Source organism: Cavia porcellus, unplaced genomic scaffold, assembly GCF_034190915.1.
Source record: "Cavia porcellus strain 051 isolate PalLab524CR breed Dunkin Hartley unplaced genomic scaffold, mCavPor4.1 scaffold_9, whole genome shotgun sequence".
Taxonomy (NCBI): Eukaryota; Metazoa; Chordata; class Mammalia; order Rodentia; family Caviidae; genus Cavia; species Cavia porcellus.
In genome coordinates, this window is record NW_026947492.1 from 65943187 (window position 1) to 65960815 (window position 17629).

The 17629-nt window shown below is 39.6% G+C and overlaps 1 pseudogene; it reads left to right on the plus strand.

Moving 5' to 3' along the window:
- Positions 1-13775: 13775 nt before the first annotated feature.
- LOC100729155 (olfactory receptor 51A7-like) lies at positions 13776-14680 on the plus strand (annotated as a pseudogene).
- Positions 14681-17629: the final 2949 nt, after the last annotated feature.

Consider the following 17629-nt stretch of genomic DNA (forward strand, 5'->3'; position numbering starts at 1 on the left):
CTTCCATTTAAGGTAAGATCTTCAAAATGTCATCTTTCATAGCTACACTATAAAGGATCAATACTGTACCTACTGTTTATTTCCAAGATACCAAGTTTATCTATCCAGAAAACAGCTTGATCTTTTTCCTTCTCCATCAGCTGGTCTTAAGAATTGATTCATGTGGCAACAGGTATGAGCTGAGGAAAGGCACTGTTACACGAGTGTTTCATTCACATCTATGGAGTCTGACTCATCTTTTGTGAATTTCCAGTTATACTGATGTCCCCAGGTTGACTTAGACAGAATATTACTCTTTTTGGGTTGGCTTAGTATTTCAAGTTTGGACTGTACTACCTCCAGAAACCCAATAGGCCATTAATCATTCTGCTTCCTTTTGATGATAAAAGGTTAAAAATGTGTGAATTTGTTTTCAGAAAGATGGCGTTAGTCTTTCCTATATCATTGGGTCACTAAAAGTTTACGTGATGCTGTGGGTCTTTGAGTTTGTGTTTTTATCTCTACCCTCTCCTACCTCTGTGGCACCTTGTCTTGCTAAGATCCTCAAGATATTTCCAGTTCATGCACATGCTGCCTGCACTTCATGCATATCCAACTTTCAAGCATGAAAAATAGCATGTGATGATTAGAGTGTGTTTGTGTAACCCACTTGGGAGGCTGAGGCAGAATTAGGAATATTAACTCATATTCAAAGATGTCAAAATTAGGAGGAAAGAAGTTAATTTCAAACATGTTCCATATTTGCTATGGAAAACATGATTTTTTTTTTCTGCTGTAATTTGAAATTTAAAACTTATGCAATGAAGTTAACAAGTCCTAGTAGCTCTAGTCTTCCATGGAATTTCCTTTATCTTTTACATTTTATATATATATATATATATATATATATATATATATATATATATATATATTTTTTTTTTTTTTGGCTTTTTTTCGTTTTTATCGGTACCAGGGATTGAACTCAGGACTGCCTGCTTTCAAGGCAGGTGCTTATGCCGCTGAGCTAAATCCCCAGCCCCCTCATTTTTTCTATTTTTAAAACATTGACTTTTATAGGTAAATGGATGTAACTTCAGAACGTACTCATTAGTGAAATAATTGAGACACACATGTCTAAATATTGTATAGTTTAATTAATGTGAGAAACTGAAAGGAAAAACGAGTCTGTATGTGTAAAAATACACATATAAAAAGAGTTAAGATAGTTACACTACTGATTTCTCTAAGCTCACTAAAGAGAAAGGTTTCTGCTGGTATTATGTGGAGAATTGAATGCAGATGTCTTGACTCTGGATGAATGAGTTGGGGATGACAATGTGCAGTGAATGTTCCATTGTTGCCCCGGGCTCATGTGTTTTGAAATTTTGTTGTAGTTGTTTTTTTTTTTTTTTCCTTCTACTTCTTTATTTTTTCTTTTTGTCCTTGAAAAAAATGGATTTAGAAAAAAAATGACATTATTTTTAGAATTCTTATTTCTTTATTTATGACTTTATGCAGAAGTCATACTCAATATGGAGAAAATTTGCGCTGGTTAGGGTTTTGTATTTCTGGTAATTTATAATGTTTATTCAACATTGGGTCATATTGAAACCTGAAACCAGAGATAGAAGTTCCAAGGATGCATGTCTTGTCTCTGAAAGTACAAAAAGTGTGCTTTTAGAAATATAAATTCTAAATGTAAAATCTTGTTTAATTTACTATGTAGGGGATTTTTAATGTTTGCATTTCAAAAGAAAATTGAGTGGCTTAGATTTTTTAAAAATTTATAATTTCTTTAAAAATGTGTTTCCTAAAATAGTAACCCAATCTAGATGGATTAAATGAACATGCATATCATACTACATTGCAGCTTTATATTGTACCTTGGAAAAGTAAGTGCCTAACCTCGGAAATATCACATATAATGCAAGAGTAGATACATGAAGAAATAAGGATGTCTACCTTAAAAGAGTTTATTCACTGGTTTAATGCTCTCATACATTCTGCTAGTAACTTTGCATAATCAATATTAATATTTATAGATATTGGTTTGTAACCTGATATATTTACATCTGTTTGACAATATAAATATCCATAAACATCAAAATTTATTGAAATTATATTAATTTTGCAAATAAAAAATGATGTTCATATAGGTTAAATAACTTGAAACTCAAAAAGAAGTGGCAAGCGTGCACACAAAACGTTCAGTTCATTTTTATAAATCCTTGATAGAATGCATGTATTTTTTTCTTCTGAGATGTGTGTATGATAACAAATTACCTCTCCTTAGATTTAAGAGAAATTGGTCCATGAATTTATTTTCATGGACCAATGTTTATCAAGTATTTTCAGTGATAATCATCTCAGACTATTATTTGAAATTTTCATCCGTGAAATTCAGGAATTTTGTGGCAAATAATATTGTTTGCATAAAACTTCTAGATATCTCTATAGATTCCATGAGAACAGCTTTACTTTAATATTTTTTCTATATGTGATAAAAAATGTGAAAAACCACCAAGTTAGGACAACTTTTGGGAATGAAATTTGTTATGTTGGAAAATATGATTGTGTTTAACAATATATAATATATAAAAATGAAACTTAAAATTAAAAAAAAAAATATATATATATATATATATATGGTATGTTTGGAAGATTGCAGTTAATTAACATGCAAAATAATCTCATGCACATGACATATAAAAGAATTCCCTATCTTGAAGCTTAATTTTAACTGCTTTTTCTTGATGTGAATTCAGATCTGGCTAATGAGTCCATATTCCCTATCTCATGCTGATTCCTTTTTTTTTATTATTTATTTTTTTATTTAAGAGGAAAAGGAGAAAAACACAAAACAAACCAAAGCGGTGTAAGGGTACACGTAATACAGAATTCCAAAAATCAAAACAAAACAAACAAACAAAAAAAAACCAAAACAAACAAAAAAAACATAACAGTAAGAAATCACCTGTTAGTAGATTACATATTATCATCTTGAAAATAGTTCCTCAAATCACAGTATCAAAGAATACAAGGTGGACATTCAAACAGGGAGACTGCAAACAGCTGTGTTCAATGATCCAAAAACATTGATATAATCAGCTATTTAACACCCCTAAAAACACTTGCTGTTATATCCGTTAGAGCTCTTTTTCTTTTTCTTTTTTTCCCTCTCTTTTTTACAACAAAATTTACACATTTTGGATTTTATTACTCCTTAGTGCTTATTACTTTTTTTTTGGGGGGGGAAGAATACAGTCAAATATGGCAAAACAAAGCTGTCAGTCAATACCAAGGATAGACATAGCACATGGTGTAGAACAGAGTACAAGTTTATCAACAATGGTTATCAACGTTGTCCCTTGTTTCCTTAAAAAGAATTGTCTATCTCATTGGATATTATAAAGTTGGACAAAACAGTAGAGAACAAGACCAATAAAACTTAGGCATTGTAAACATTACAGGACTTCCAAAGAAGAAAATAGTCAAACCAGAATGGGTATCTTAGTGAATCTTATTGTCTTCAAAGTAGTTGCCTATGTCTTCAAACTTGATACTATCATATAGAATGGAACAGAGTCTAATCAGTCAAAACAAGATCGTGGGAGTACTACAGGACTTCAAAACAAGTTAATAGGAAATCAAAAAGAGTTACTATTTATATATCCTAATTTTTTGAATTTTTTCTTTAATTAAGACAAACATAAGAAATGACCAAATAATTTTTTTAAAACAATAAGGGGGAGATTGAGATAAAACAGGACATAACAATATAACAATAGAGGTCACAGCATGACTGTTTCAACAACCTAGTACTTCACCACCGTATAACCTGACTTAATAGTAGTTATCATAGTGTCTTTTTCCTTGAAATATTTGGATAAAACTTCATATACTCTAGCTTCAAATATCTTCATATCACGAAGCCCAGAATAAAGCCTTTCTAATTAATGAGTGAAAACTTTATAAGGCTCCAAGGCCACCTAATGGGGAATCATGATTACCACATATTTTTATATATTTGAATCATTACTTACATAAGGGAAACTATTCGGTATTCACACATGCGAGATTGATTTATTTCACTTATGAGTATGGTCTCAAGCTGCGCCCATGTATTGATAAATATCTCAATGTGATCCTTCTTTATAGCTGAATAATACTCCATTGTATAGAAATACCACAACTTTTTTATCCATTCCTCAGTTGATGGACACTTGGGTTGTTTCCAAGATCTGGCGATTACAAATTGTGCTGCTATAAACATAGGTGCACATATATCACTGTGGTATGATGCTTTCAGTTCTTCTGGGAATATGCCTAGAAGTGGAATAGCTGGAATCCTGGCCATTCTTTTAGGAATGAGATGGTATCTCAGTGTGGTTTTAATTTGCATTTCTCTAATGACCAATGATGATGAGCATTTTTTCATGTATTTATTTGTCATTTGCATTTCTTCATCTGAGAATTGCGTATTCATCTCAGATGCCCATTTTTGGATTGGATCTTTGAATTTTGGAGGTCTGAGTTTCTTTAATTCTTTATATGTTTTAGACAAGAGGCCCTTGTCTGAGAGAGAGTTCACTAAAATCTTTTCCCAGTTTGCGGGTTTTCTTTTCACTATGCTGGAGATTTCTTTTGACATGCAGAAACTTTTTAATAAGAAGTGGTCCCAGTTATTGATTCTGGGAAGTATTTCCTGTGCGGTTTGAGTCCTGTTCATGAATTCTTTACCTACTCCTATGTCTGCAAGGTTTCTACCTAATTTGTCTTTCAATAGATTTAGTGTTTCTGTTTTAATATTCAGATCTTTGACCCATTTAGATTTTAATTTAGTACATGGTGATAGACATGGGTCTAGCTTTAGTTTTCGGCAAATGGAGAGCCAGTTTTTCCAGCACCATTTATTAAAGAGACTGTCGTTCTTCCAGTGAACCTGCTTGGCTCCTTTATCAAAGATAAGGTGGTTGAGTGTTAGTAGCTGTGGTTGTATCTTCTAATCTATTCCACTGATCTTCGGCTCTGTTTTGATTCCAATACCATGTTGATTTTACTACTGTTGCTTTGTAGTATAACTTCAAGTCAGGGATTGTGATGCCTCCTGCTTTGTCTTTGCTGCTTAGAATTGCCTTTGCTCTCTAGGTCTCTTCTGGTTCCAGATGAAATTTAGGAGTGATTTCTCTAGATTTATAAGGTATGTTGATGGTATTTCTATTGGGATTGCATTGAATCTGTATAACAGTTTTGGGAGAATGGCCATTTTCACAATGTTTGTTCTTCCTATCCATGAGCAAGGGATGTCTTTCCATTTTCTGAGATCATCTTCAATTTTCTTTTTCAGTGTATTATAATTTTCACTGTATAAGTCTTTCACTTCTTTCGTAAGAGTAATTCCTAAATATTACATTTTTTTGCTTGCTAATGTGAATAGTCCTGTTTCTCTTATTACCCTCTCTGTAATTTTGTTGTTCGTGTATAGGAATGCTATTGATTTCTGAGTATTGATTTTGTATCCAGCCACATTACTGAATTTATTTATTGTATCTAAGAGTATTTCAATGGAGTTTAGGGGGTCTTCTATGTAGAGTATCATGTCATCTGCAAACAATGATAATTTAACTTCTTCTTTTCCTATCTTTACCCCTTTTATTTCTCTTTCTTGCCTAATTGCTCTGGCTAGTACTTCCAGTACTATATTAAATAGGAGTGGTGATAAGGGACATCCTTGTCTTGTGCCCGATTTTAAAGTAAAGGCTTTCAATTTTTCGCCATTTAGTATGATGCTGGCTCTTGGTTTGTCATAAATGGCCTTTATTATATTGAGGTAAAGACCATTTATTCCAATTTTCTGTAAAGTTCTTATCATGAATAAATGTTGTACCTTAGCGAAGGCTTTTTCTGCATCTATAGAAATGATCATGTGATTCTTATTTTTGGCTTTATTGATATGGTGGATTACATTTATTGATTTGCGTATGTTGGACCATCCTTGAATTCCTGGGATGAATCCCACTTGGTCATGGTGTATGATCTTCTTGATGATTTGCTGGATCCTATTTGCCAATATTTTATTGAGGATTTTTGCATCTGTGTTCATTAGGGAGATCGGTCTATAGTTCTCTTTTATAGTTGGGTCTTTCTCAGGTTTTGGTACTAGAGTAATATTTGCTTCCAGGAATGACTTAGGAAGGATTGCTTCCTTTTCAATTTCATTGAATAGTTTGAGGAGTGTTGGCATTAGGTCTTCTTTATATTTCTTGTAGAATTCTGCAGTGAATCCATCTGGGCCTGGGCTCTTCTTGGTGGGTAAGGCCTTAATTACATTTTCAAGTTCATTAGCAGAGATTGGGTTATTCAACAGTTTTACATCCTCTTGATCTAGCTTTGGTCCTTCATATGCTTCTAAGAATCTGTCTATTTCTTCTGTGTTATCAAACTTTTGAGAGTAGAGGTTTTCGAAATAGGTGTTGATGATCCTCTGTATTTCTATTGCGTCTGTAGTGATTTCACCTTTTTCATTTCTTATTGCATAAATTTGAGCTTTTTCTTCCCTTTTAAAAATAAGGTTGGCTAGGGGCTTATCGATTTTATTTATTCTTTCAAAGAACCAACTCTTTGATTCTTTGATTCTTTGGATTGTTTTCTTAGTCTCTATTGCATTGATTTCTGCTCTGATTTTTATAATTTCCTCTCTTCTTTTGGCTTTGGGCTTGACTTGATCTTCTTTTTCTAGCTGTTTGAGGTGTAGCATCAAGTTGTTTATTTGTATTCGTTCTGTTTTCCTCATGTGGGAACTCAGTGCAATAAATTTTCCTCTCAGAACGGCTTTCATTGCATCCCACAGATTCCGGTAAGTTGTATCTGCATTTTCATTTTCTTTTAGGTATTGTTTAATTTCTTTTTTAATTTCTTCTGTGACCCACTGATTACTCAAGAGTGTGTTATTTAGTTTCCATGTGTTTGCGGAATTTTTGCAGTATCTTTTGTCATTAATTTCTAATTTCAGAGCGCTATGATCCGATAATATGCAAGGGATGATTTCAACTCTTTTGCATTTGCTTAAATATGTTCTGTGAGCTAATATATGGTCTATTTTAGAAAATGATCCATGTACTGCTGAGAAGAATGTGTATTCTGATGTTGTTGGGTGGAACATTCTGTATATGTCTATCAAACCCATTTGTTCACAGGTGTGATTCAGTTCTGTTATTTCTTTGCTCATTTTCTGTCTGGTTGATCTGTCCCTTGGTTGCAGTGGTGTATTAAGGTCTCCTGTTACAATTGTGTTACTGATAATTTGAGTTTTCATTTCTGTTAATAATTGTTTTATTTAACTGGGTGCTCTGGAGTTTGGTGCGTATATATTTAAGATAGTTATCTCTTCCTCTTGGAGTTTTCCCCTTACGAGTATGTAGTGACCTTCTTTGTCTGTTATGGTCATTGTTGGTTTAAAGTTCACGTTGTCTGCAAACAGAATGGCTACTCCTTTCTTTTTTTGGATTCCTGCTGCATGAAAAATTGTTTTCCATCCTTTGACTTTCAGTCTGTGAGTATCCTTCTGGGTTAGATGGGTTTCCTATAAACAGCATATGGTTGGATTTTGTTTCTTGATCCATTCTGCTAGTCTGTTTCTTTTGATTGGTGCATTGAGACCATTTACATTAATGGTTATTACTGTTAAATGCTGGTTAATTGTAGGAATGTTATCTTTCTGCTGTTGCATCTTTATCTTTCTGTTCTGTTTAATTATTTGCTTTGCTTAGTGGTTTTTTCCTTTGTGTATCTAAACTGTCTTTCAATGTTTTTTGCAGGGTTGGTTTGGTGTTCATGAAGTTCTTCAGCTGTTCTTTGTCATGGAAGTATTGTATTGCACCATCTATTTTGAATGATAGTTTTGCAGGATATATCAGTCTTGGTTGGAAATTATTTTGCTTTAGGATCTGGAATACTTCACTCCATGCTCTTCTTGACTTTATCATTTGTGCTGAGAAGTCTGCTGTGATTCTGATAGGTTTTCCTTTATAAGTGATCTGTCTTTTCTCTCTGACAGCTTTTAATAATCTATTCTTGTGTTGGATTTCTGGTGTGGGAAGCCGCCTATGATGGCACCCATTTCCTGCTTCCGGGTTCTTCCCGGCCTGAACAAGCCCGCCAAATTGTCATGTCTGCCCAGTTACCCGTGACGCTAGCCTATCAGCTTGTTAGACGCGCTTCTCTGTGATTGGATACTGCTTCCCCTTATAAGAGGTTGTTCCTGCCCCCAACGGGCAGAAGAGGAACCAACACTGAGGGTGGCGGACCTTGTTAGGTCCGGTTCGCTGTACGCAATAAAGTTTGAGAGCTGATCCTGCTCGAGTCTGGCCTCCTGTCTCCCGCGGCTCCGGTCATCTGGTGGCCCGTACGGGGAAAAAGGTAAAAGACTCAGCGACGTGCCTCTTCGGCCGGGAGGTGCGATTGCTGTCGCCTGCGGTACGATGGAGGACCTGGCCCAATAACAACGGAAGGCCCCGAGCGCCTCTTCTCTTCACCCTGATCAGCTACGTGAGATACAGCGGTTCCCGGGACAGGTGAGTACTGGATCGCCTGGGTTGGGTGGACGCACCTAACAGATTTTGAGCGCCACACGGGTGGACGCCGGTCTTTTTTTTTCCCTTGCATTTGTTTCTCTTTCGCTTCGCCATTGTGGGCAACGCTGCTCGCAAACCCCTCGCTGACTCCCTAAGAGTCCTGCTGCGGACCCGAGGCATCTACATAAACCGGGTCACCCTTTTGAGATTTCTGGATCATGTTAATGAAATTGCCCCCTGGTTTTGGCCCACGGGCTCACTAACTCTCCCATTGTGGGAAAAGCTGGGAGGAGACCTTAGATGTGCCCAGGAGAGGGGTCTCTTAGACCCTATGGTTCTACCCCTATGGGAGATGATTAGAGCTTGCCTAACGGATGAGCAGATCCCCGGACTTCATACAGCCCAACAGGCTTTTGATAAAGCTCGATCGGAATGCTCAGAGGAGCCCGGAGCCACTGCCAATTGTGGGTCTCCGGAGGACCCTCAGGGCTCTAATTCTGATTCTGATTCGGAAGGTTCAGAAGAGGAGGTTGTCTTCGCTAAACAGGACCCTCCTGCACAGCTTAAAGAGGAATTCAGGGCTCGGGAGGATAAAAAGGGGAACCAAACACCACCCTGCTCGAGCTACTCCGCCTTACGGGAGGAGCTTAAGCCCTTCCGCCCTTTGGCAAGTTCGCGACCCACGATCACCCCCTTCAGGGCGCCAGGCCCCACTGCACCGCCGTGGCCGGAAGAGGAGTTGCTCCCTGGGCTGCCACCTCCACCCGTGGCCGCCAGAGGGCGCCCACAACCTATGGCACCGCCCTGGTTAAAGGGAGAGCTACTTCCTGGGTTGCCTTCTGCGGCCCCATCTGGGGAGGGAGGAGGACGTTCCTTCCACCAGAGGGTATGGTCGCGGCTTCCCTTTGAGTGTTCCGGTCTCCATGCATTCCCGGTACAAGTAGGAGGCAGGGGAGGAGGAGGATATTATGAGCCCTTAGAAATTACACCCTGTGATTTTTCCCAAGGTTACATCCGCATACCCCATAACTGGAGCTCCAATAATCTTCACGGATGGCTCCAAATCAGGCATAGGCGCATATGTGGTTATGGGTCAAGAGCCAAAAACTATCCAATTCACTCCAGACCAACCCCAGGTGGTTGAGCTCCAGATAATACAGGAAGTCTTATGTCGCTTTCCAGGCGATGTTAACCTCCTGTCGGACTCCAAGTATGTGGTAAATGCTCTCCAAGTTCTGGAGACGGCGGGTCCCATTAAACCCTCTTCAACGGTAGCCTCCATATTCCTATGTATTCAACATCAGTTATGGAATAGAACCTCAAAAGTGTTCATCTCACATATCAGAGCCCATACTAATTTACCTGGGCCCTTGGCGGAGGGCAATGCCTTGGCAGACTCGGCCACGCGCCCGATATGGGTCTTCACCTTTCCCAACCCTCTGGAAGCAGCCCAAAAATTCCATTCTCAGTTCCATGTTAATGCCCGCACCCTCATGGCGCGCTTCAACATCACGAGAGCACAAGCACGACTGTATTGCCCAGCTTGTGTGATCTCTTCACCCCAACAATCTATTGGCATTAACCCAAGAGGACTTCGCCCAAATCATATTTGACAAATGGATGTTACATACATCCCAGAATTCGGAAAACTTAAATATGTTCATGACATTTTGTCAACAAATGGAGGTCACTCTTAAACATGGCATTCCTTACAACCCCCAAGGACAAGGCATCATTGAGCGATCCCATCGGACACTCAAGGGTGTCTTACAAAAACAAAAGGAGGGAATAGGCCATGGCCTAACGCCCAAAGGAAGAATATCATTGGCACTCTTTACCATAAATTTTTAAAACCTTAATCACAATAATCATTCCCCTGCCATGGAGCACAATAACCCGTCCCTGGCCAACAAAGGGCTGGTGAGATGGAAAGATGTCCTTACAGGACAATGGATGGGCCCGGATCCAGTGGTTAGCTGGACCCGAGGTGCTATTTGTGTCTTCCCACAGGAACCAGGTCGCGAGCCGCTGTGGGTCCCGGAAAGATTGACGCGAGCAGTAAACTCCCCACCAGTTCCTGATAAAGCACAGGATAAGCCCGCGGACACAAGTCAACTCGACCCTTCTGGGACCGACGCTCAGCGCCCGAGACCATCTACAAACTAAAATGTCTGGTTTGGAGTTTTTTCTATTCTGTGGGTTCCTATTAATCACCCCTGTGATATGCTCAGATTCCACAGAACCACCACAATATCTTTGGGGTCCTTGGCACCACCCGCCCACATTGGCACCTTTTTCAGCGGCCTCGCCCGCCTCACCCAGGATTTACACCATCAATCAAACAGTCCTTGATTATGACCCTCCATTTCTCTTCCTTCTGTCCCACGATTACCTCTTTTTGGATCCTAATTGCCATGGCTATCCTAGTAGGGCTTGTGGTTATCAAATGCTTGTTAGACTGCCTATTGCAAACCCAGCAACAGGTCAAGGTCGCGGCTATGGCAGCCATGCAAATGGCAGCGGGCGGCCCATCGGGTCAACAGGCCGCCGCATATCTCCTTCATGTCGCAGAACATCAGTTATAAAAGCTGAGTGGGCAAGCCAATGATGGGTAAGACGGGAAAGGCCCTCCCGGTCAACCTAAGACAGGCTCTATTCAGATATACATGGCCTATAAGGCCAGGGGTCCCTCCCGGAGTCAAATTATTGGCATTGAGATGTGAGACCAAGGGTACTGCAGTGCCATCCGCCCCAAAGGTTGGGGGGAAGGCAGGAATGAATGTCTATATGCATCCAGGTTCGGTTCACAAAAGCCTGGCCCTGCGAAAAAATGAACCACTCACCTTGAGAATGGTCCTGGCGCAAGGATATGCACAAAACAGGGTGATGCACAGCAGGGTATAGACCTCTACATTCTCTCATGCCTCGGCCTACAAGGTAGGCCCACTCCTAGGTGTCTAACAGCAACAAGGTCATAGACACCTTGGAGGGACCCACAGACCATCCTATTTTAATAAATAAAAAAAGGGGGAGATGTGGGAAGCCGCCTATGATGGCGCCCATTTCCTGCTTCCGGGTTCTTCCCGGCCTGAACAAGCCCGCCAAATTGTCATGTCTGCCCAGTTACCCGTGACGCTAGCCTATCAGCTTGTTAGACGCCCTTCTCTGTGATTGGATACTGCTTCCCCTTATAAGAGGTTGTTCTTGCCCCCAACGGGCAGAAGAGGAACCAACACTGAGGGTGGCGGACCTTGTTAGGTCCGGTTCGCTGTACGCAATAAAGTTTGAGAGCTGATCCTGCTCGAGTCTGGCCTCCTGTCTCCCATGGCTCCGGTCATTCTGGGATGGTGATTATTATATGTCTGGGTGTAGTTTTATTTTGGTTATGACTGTTTGGAGTTCTATATGCTTCACTGATCCTGATGTCAGTTTCTGATCTCATGGTTGGGAAATTTTCAGCTATTACTTCTCTAAATATCCTCCTGACATCCTTCATGTTGTCTCCCTCTCTTTCATTAATCCCTATCATTCTTATGTTATTCTTCTTTGCATCGTCTTGCAGTTGTTGAACTGTTGTTTCCTGATTCCTTGTTATTTTCAAAAGATCTTTCCTTTCCTGTTCACTAGCTGCAATCCTGTCTTCAAGGTCTGAAATTCTATCTTCACTTTCATTGAGGCGGTTTTTACAACTTTCAGTGGAGTTTTTTATTTCCTGTATATCTCTGTGCATCTGCATTATGTATTCTGTTTGTTTCTTATATTGCTCGTCTAGGGATTCTATCTTTTTGTTTAGTTCCTCCAATTTTTTATCTGTGTTTTCTTTAGATATATTTAGAATCTCTTTCATTTCTTTTATCATTTCTTCTTTTATCTGGGAGATTATTTCGAGTTTGAATTTCTTTAAAGCTTCCTGGAGTTGCTTGTCAATTTCAGTGGCTATTGTGTCCGATATATAAGGTGGATGGGATATATTTTCTTCTATATACATCGCTCCTAGGGTTTCTTGAGATGGGCTGGAGGTTTGAGGTTGTAATTTGGTCTTTCGTTTTGTCATTTTCCTATATTTCTGTGTTTCAAGTGTTATTTGAAAGCTTCCTCAGGATCTGTTGAAAATCCCCTTCTATGTTTGGAGCTACTGAGACTCTGGTACCACACTACCCCAAGCCATTGGGCCTACAGAACCAGTGGCCCTCCTCTGCCTGCTCAGAACTCCGCAGTTCCAGACAGGCTGGGCCTCTGGGACACTGTGCGCCCACCTGCCCCTTGGAAGCTCCACAGTTCTTCAATCGCAGCCGGGTTAGGGTACTCACCACAGGCCGCATTGCTTCAGGAACCTGTGGACCCTCCCTGGTTGCAGAGATATCCACAGTCCTCCAGACACATGGAGAGGCCGATGCAGGCACCCCAAATCTGCCCAGCTCCTCCTCTGCAGACCAATGGCCAGGCGTGGCAGCTAAACAGGCTGGTCTAGGCTGGTAGTGTGGGCCAGCCCACCTATCGGGAGCTCAGCAGGTCTCCAAGTGAAGCCGGAATGGGGCGCTGATGTGGAAGCCTCAAACCCACCTCTCCCCTTCATTGCACCTGGAAGCCTGGGGGAACTCCAGCAGTCTGGGCAGAGATATCCAGAGTCCTCCAGACATGCAGAGAGGCCGGTGAGGGCACCCCAGATCTGCCCAGCTCCTCCTCTGCAGACCTATGGCCAGGCGTGGCAGCTAAACAGGCTGGTCTAGGCTGGTAGTGTGGGCCAGCCCACCTATCGGGAGCTCAGCAGGTCTCCAAGTGAAGCCGGAATGGGGCGCTGATGTGGAAGCCTCAAACCCACCTCTCCCCTTCACTGCACCTGGAAGCCTGGGGGAACTCCAGCAGTCTGGGCGGAGATATCCAGAGTCCTCCAGACATGCAGAGAGGCCGGTGAGGGCACCCCAGATCTGCCCAGCTCCTCCTCTGCAGACCTATGGCCAGGCGTGGCAGCTAAACAGGCTGGGCTAGGCTGATAGTGTGGGCCTGCCCATCCGTCAGCAGCTCAGCAGGTCTCCAAGTGAAGCCGGAATGGGGAGGCTCATATGGAAGCCTCAAACCCACCGCTCCCCTTCACTGCACCTGGAAGCCTGGGGGAACTCCAGCAGTCTGGGCGGAGATATCCAGAGTCCTCCAGACACGCAGAGAGGCTGGTGAGGGCACCCCAGATCTGCCCAGCTCCTCCTCTGCAGACCTATGGCCCTCATGCTGATTCCTAACAACTCAGAGGTCAAGCTTTTCCTTCTGATTCGAATCCCAGGATTGGATTATGGCCACATGTGGATTTCCATCCCCATCTGCCTCATGTACCTCATTGCTGTCACAGGCAACTGCATCATCCTCTTTATCATAAGGACAGAGCCCTCACTTCATGAGCCTGTGTATGATTTCCTTGTCATGTTGGCTGTCTCTGATTCGGGTTTGTCCCTCTCTTCTCTTCCTACCATGCTGAGGATCTTCTTGTTCAATGCAACCAGAATTTCACCCACTACCTATTTTGCTCAAGAATTCTTTATCCATGGATTTACTGTCATGGAGTCTTCCTTGCTCCTAATTATGTCTTTGGGTCACTTTCTTTCCATCCACAATCCTCTGAGATACAGTTCTATCCTCACTAACAAGAGAGTTGCTAAAATGGGACTAAACTTAGCTATTAGGAACATCGTTTTAGTACTTCCATTCCCTTTTACTCTAACCAGATTAATATATTGTCAAAAGAATTTCCTTTCTTACTCATATTGTCTTCATCAGGATATCATGAAACTGGCCTGCTCTGACAAGACCAATTTTATGTACTGCTTCTTTGTCACTCTCTGTACTATGCTGGGCCTTGCATTTATTCTCGTGTCTTATGTGCTGATCTTGAAGATTGTACTCAGCATTGCATCCCTGATGGAAGGCTGAAGGCCCTAAACACCTGTGTCTCCCCCATCTGTGCTGTGTTCATCTTCTATGTACTTGTCATCACCCTGGGTGCCATCCATTGCTTTGCTAAGAACAAAAACCCCCTTGTCACAGTCCTCATAGCAGATATGTTTTTATTAGTTCCACCTCTGATGAACCCAATCGTGTACTGTGTAAAAACTAGACGAATCCATGAGAAGGTCTAACATATGTGTGAGATAAAAACTTTAATATACCGTATAAATAATATATTACCAAGCAATCAGTACCTTAGGGCTTCTGTTGTGTGTTCAGTGCCATGGTTCTCACTATCTAGTGGATGACTGGAGCAGGAAAAGTGGAATGTAATTCTACAGGAGCAGAGAACTTATAATGCAACTATAAATAATGTTTAAACAGGAAATAAAAAATAGGAGAAAAAATGATATAATTTATAGAGGTTTAATTTGTGTTACTAAGAGGAGATGAAATAAATCTCACATATGATGGAATAGTTATATCAGAGTCATCATTTGAGCAATGGATAAGTATGAGAATATAGATAGTACTATTCTATCACCTTTTACTAAGCTTCTCTCTGAAATGTTTAATCTCTATATTATTAAGGGAGGGGAAATTAGCAGAAGACACAACAGCTATGTCAGATGCTGTTCTGGTAGGGATAGAGTATGTAATTTGGCAAATATTGAGTCAGTAGATATTGGAATATCTAAAAAGATTTGACAAATTCAAATTTAAGAAGTATTAGAAATCCAATTGAGTCTGTAAATAGACAGCTAATATGTTTATGTTTGCAAAGTTTCTTATAAATTTTAATTTAATATCAAAAACCAAATATTTAATTTCTTGGTCTAAGCATTGCATACATAAACTAATGTCACATATCAATTAGTTGTAACAGTGTTCTCACAGAATGTAGTAGTTGTCATGGTCATCGGCAGCATACAACACAGTAGAAGCATCCTTTGCTGAGCTATGCATTTCTTTAGCATTATACGTCTCTTTATCAGTTTCTTAATGTCATATTTTTATGATCAAATCTCTGAGAAATGATGAGTATATTATTTCTGAAGCCCATTCTGAAAGAATATTGTTATAGAGAAAACCTGAAGTTCACCACAAAGCTAAAGGAATTATTGATTAGACATGCTAATGAGTTATATTTATTGAGGAAGCAATAATATTAGTCACCCAAGTGCTAACAAGCCAGGAGGGAAGGTGGGAAAGCCCAGATGATCAGGCTGTGGCAAAGAGGAGTGATTAGCATGGACCACAGTAAAGGGCTGCAGAAAACTGTTCACCGACAATGTCAACAGGTGGGTCAGAAGTGGGCAGAATGTGTGAGAAAAACTAAAATGGAAAGCAAAATACTGACGTGGTCTAAGAAAGCAAAGTATATTTCCTGACCACACACAGACTTAAAAGGGACAATCAGAGAATTCAAAAAATGATGTCCATAACAAAAATGATGTCCATAACAAAAGACTGTGTTGGTGCTTACAGAGGAGATCAGTATCTGTGCACAGTTTAAAGGGGAATTGAAGGCTCACAGTGGTTCAGAATCAGTGTTTGGCCTACTGTACTATAAAGAGTTAATTCTAAAGCATGGCTTTTGTTTGTCTATTTCTTTTTAGAGTTGGAAATGCAGGCATTCAATAAGTAATACCGGTTTATTCATGAATAAATACTCTAAGATAAAAAAGAGAAACGTGACATTCCTTCTAAACAGAATGTAGAGTCGATTAATGCTTACTGGCAAGGAGAATAGAGATCTAATATTATAAGAATTGTCTTGACCAGTCCTATGACTTTTTTTGCTCTCAACTTTAAAAAAAAACCCACATAAAGAGCACTAATTTTAAATTGATTCTCTTTTATAGACCTTTGGTCCTCCTCACCTCCAGTCAATGACAAATATATGTAATCAGAATGAACAATAGAATAACTCCTTTTGTCTGGTTAGTGTCGCAGGTTTTTTCAAAGAAAACTTCAGGAAATATAGTACTTTAAGAGATCAGTGAGTTTTTTTCTTGAATTTCTAATCTTCCGATTCAAATGGTTTTCAGGCAAGGCCTTGAGATTCTAAAGTTGAGTTTACACCAATGATTTTCAAAGGAAGCAGTCTAGAAAATGTCATTATTGTCAAAATATATGTCAAAGAGACTATGAAATTTCCTCTTTGTTGCAAGACAGCATATTACAGTATATATATGCTATATGTAACATATAACACATATTATATGTGACAGAATAATATATGTAATACAACATATATTATCATAGTTTTAATATATCCTGGTAAAGTGAAATACAGCCTAGCAAAGATGTGCATCAAGTTTATATATATGCTATTCTAGTGATGAGCAAAGCTGGTATTTTCAGGATCCTAATTCTCCCTTGATATCATAAGTAGAAGTCATACAGTTATGGAGAGTGTTCTCAGATGATTCTGTTAACATGATTTTTTTTTTAAATCTGGGATTCAACTCACCACCTAGCGCTTGCCAGGGAGATGCTTACACCTCTGAGCTAGGTATCCAGCCCAACCATGAATATTTGACACTTTTTTCATTTGTAGAATTAAATGTATCAATGATAGTGAATCATTAATATAGGAAAAGCAGGGTTGAGGATATACCTCAGTGGTACAGAGACTGCCTTTCAAGGAAGAGATCCTCAGTTTGCTCCCAGTATATAAAAATATATTATATTGTATATATTATATATATATTATATACATTTGTATACATATATACATGATATATATATATATATATATATATATATATATATATATATATTATGTATGTATGTGTGTAAGTGTGCTTAAACAATTGAATTTCTCTTTCTTGGCAAAAGAATGTCAGAGTTTCTTTCAGATTGGACTTTGGCAGAGGACTTGATGAATGAAAACAAGGCCAAAAACTTTTTATTTGATGAATCTTTATGATTCATTAAGGACTAATTCTCTGTTTTAGATGATCTCATGTCTGCAGTAGTAATATCATGATCTGAAACTTAGCCACTCTGTCAATTCTAGAGTTCAGCGGTCCTTTAGGACAGTTATTGGTCTTTAACAATTCTCAGCAAGGATACTTGGCATCAGCTTGTTCCTAGAAGTCTTCCCACATGATCACTATAAGCAGGGTCTATGT